This window comes from Pistacia vera, unplaced genomic scaffold (assembly GCF_008641045.1).
Source record: "Pistacia vera cultivar Batoury unplaced genomic scaffold, PisVer_v2 Contig430, whole genome shotgun sequence".
In the NCBI taxonomy this organism is placed as follows: domain Eukaryota; kingdom Viridiplantae; phylum Streptophyta; class Magnoliopsida; order Sapindales; family Anacardiaceae; genus Pistacia; species Pistacia vera.
In genome coordinates, this window is record NW_022196258.1 from 413,558 (window position 1) to 416,683 (window position 3,126).

The 3,126-nt window shown below is 35.9% G+C and overlaps 1 pseudogene; it reads left to right on the forward strand.

Moving 5' to 3' along the window:
- The first annotated feature begins 634 nt into the window (after nucleotides 1–634).
- LOC116143445 lies at nucleotides 635–3,126 on the forward strand (annotated as a pseudogene).

The following is a 3,126-nucleotide window of genomic DNA, read 5'->3' on the forward strand; positions in this document are numbered from 1 at the left end:
CTTCAATTGGTACAGAGAAAATAACACCATTTCATCATATTAATTTAATGAGATTTTGTTTTGCTAGTACAAACACCATTGCAAATTGGTTATGCCCCCAAGTTGGATATCAGAGCTTAGTGTCATTGTAATTTTGATTTGCATGATAACACCATTTTTTCTATATAATTTTGATGTGTAGCAGACTATTAATTTATATATCAAGTTTTATTTATGTGTGTTTTTTAATGTATTATCTTATAAATTAACGAATTATTTATTTATCACATTAGTCATAAGTCGGATTGACAAAAAAATATTATCTAATTAATCGAGGTTATTAATTTATCGGTACTAATTTATTTTTATATATATATATATATATATATATATATATAATATATATATATTAAAAAATATTAATTAAAGTCTAAAGAGATATGGGAAGTTATCGGTGTTGCTCCTTCTTACTCGAGTAAAACTTTGAAAATAAAACTTAAGTGATGTTTGAGAACCATGCGATCGGCGGAGCCATCTGATGATAGATTTGTGGTCCATGTAGCGGGTTTAAAGAGGAGGCATCTGAATAATTTAAGGTTGTAAAACGAGCTCAATAACTAGTAGTTCGAAGCTCAGATGGCTCTGACACTGTATCCATGCCATATTGCTCCCTCTTCTGCTAATCCCAATACTTCTTCTCCTCAAAAACATAAACAAATCAAAAAACAAACAACCGCTTCCACCTGGCCCTCCCAGGCTCCCGCTGCTAGGCAATTTACACCAACTTGGAAAATTACTCACCAATCTTTGTGGAAACTCTCCCAAAAATATGCCCCGTCATGCTCCTCAAACTCGTCGTATACCCTCATTGTAATCTCCTCCGCTGAAGCCGCAAGGGATGTCTTAAAAGATCATGATCTTGACTGTGTCAGCAGACCGCCGTTGACTGGTTGTGGAAGCTCTCATACAACTTTTCAGACGTCTCGTTTGCACCATATGGTGATTATTGGAGGGAAATGAGGAAAGTCTGCGTCTTGGAGCTTTTCAGCCTGAAGCGCGTCCAGTCATTTCGGTTCATTAGGAAGAAGAAGTGGCGTCAGTTTGGTTCCATCTCTCAGTCGTCATCTACTGCCTCTCCTGTGGAGCTCTCCTGAATGTATGCTCTAACAGAAGTATAGTATTTAGGATGGCTTTTGGGAAGATTTCAAGAGACTAATTTTGATGATGACGACCATAGGTTTCAAGAGTTGATTCTTCAGCTATGGCTGTGGCGGAGGGTTCACTGCAAAAATGCTTCCCTTATTGTTGGATGATTGATAGATTAACGGGTTATATTCAAAGCTTGAGAAGTTGCCATGATTGGATACTTTCTACCAGCAAATAATCAATGATCATCTTAAACCTGAGGGTGGCAGCAACAACAAGAGCACGAGACATTATCGACGTGATGTTGAAAATTGAGAAGATCAAATTCAATCTGGCCGCCAAGCTCAGCTTACCAGGGATAGTATTAAAGCAGTAATCATGGTACGTAAGCAGTTTTGCATGTCAATCTTCATCCGTTTGCTAACACAGCACCGTTTCTTCCCCATCTCATCCTCATTAGTTTGGGATGATTTTAAGTGCCTAACCTTATCCAAGTGCCGTAGTGCACCAACTTTCTTTCTCTTTTTGTTTTTTTTTCCTTTTTTCATTTTTTAGTCTAATACGCGTCCGACGCAGACAAGTCATTGAATTTTGTGTATCCACTTTCCACATCCGACGCATAAAAGTCACGCTTTTCAAAAATGACCGCACCTTTTTGGATGGTTTCTTTGGTCTATCTTGACTTTAAAAATCGATTTTTAAATACAAAACTTTTTATATTTTGCCTAAATAATAATTTTGTTTAAATAAAACTCTAATTTGTAAAAAAAAAGTATCTTTTAAGACGTTATAATCTATTAAAAGAAATATATTGAACACACTGAATTTATGATCTCAGTAATAATATCTGAACTACTTAAAATTCTTTTTATGTTATTTAATTCCTATAGTATGTTAATTTGAAGTAAATGATATGTTTATTTTCATTTTAAATTAATAGTTTCAAACTGACAAAAGTATCTAAATTTATAATAAACTAAGAGTGAATTATTCAATAACTATACATGTAACCTGCCTCTTAGGCCAAAAATACAGAGTAGGAACCTTTCATGTCCGAGAATCATATCATCTCAGTTTTTATTTATTTCTAGCTCTGTTTTGGCTCAAAAGTTCACCGTACTGCTAAAAGAAATGCCACCTCGCTGATCAACTTCCACCGAAGATTTTTGTTGGACATATTGACCATTTTATTGAAGGTTTGACCTCATATTTCTTTTAACTATAATCTTTAAATTGATCAGGATATATTTTTGGCCGGAGTTGACACAAGTGCGAGTACCGTTGTCTGGGCAATGGCAGAGCTAGCCAGGAATCCAAGAGCCATGAAAAAAGCACAAGATGAAGTGAGAAACCATATTGGAAAGAAAGGAAGAGTTACGGAAGCCGATATCAATAAACTTGAATACCTGAAACTGATAATCAAAGAAACTCTCAGACTCCACCCTCCTGCCCCACTGCTACTTCCAAGAGAAACTATGTCCCACTTTAAAGTCAATGGTTACGACATTTATCATAAAACGCTGATGCAAGTCAATGTTTGGGCAATTGGAAGAGATCCTAACTGTTGGAGCAAACCCGAAGAATTCTTCCCGGAAAGATTTATTGATAGCTCTTTTGATTATAAAGGGCAGAATTTTGAGTATTTACCATTTGGAGCTGGTCGAAGAAGTTGTCCTGGAATTCATATGGGATTAATAACATCAGAGCTTGCACTTGCAAATCTCTTGTATTGCTTCGACTGGAAATTGCCAGATGGAATGAAGGAGGAAGGTTTTAACATGGACGAGACAGCTGGTCAGACTCTTACCGTCGCTAAGAAGACACCTCTCAGCCTTGTGGCCACCAGCTATTTGCAATAACAAGTGGGAATTGCAGTAAGACTTGTATTGCCTATTTTGGCTGCGTATTATCCAGGTCGTGAAAATATAAATATGATATTTCCATAATAATCATTTCTGTAAGGTTACATGTAAGAGTAGTATTGTTTTAAATAAATTAAAT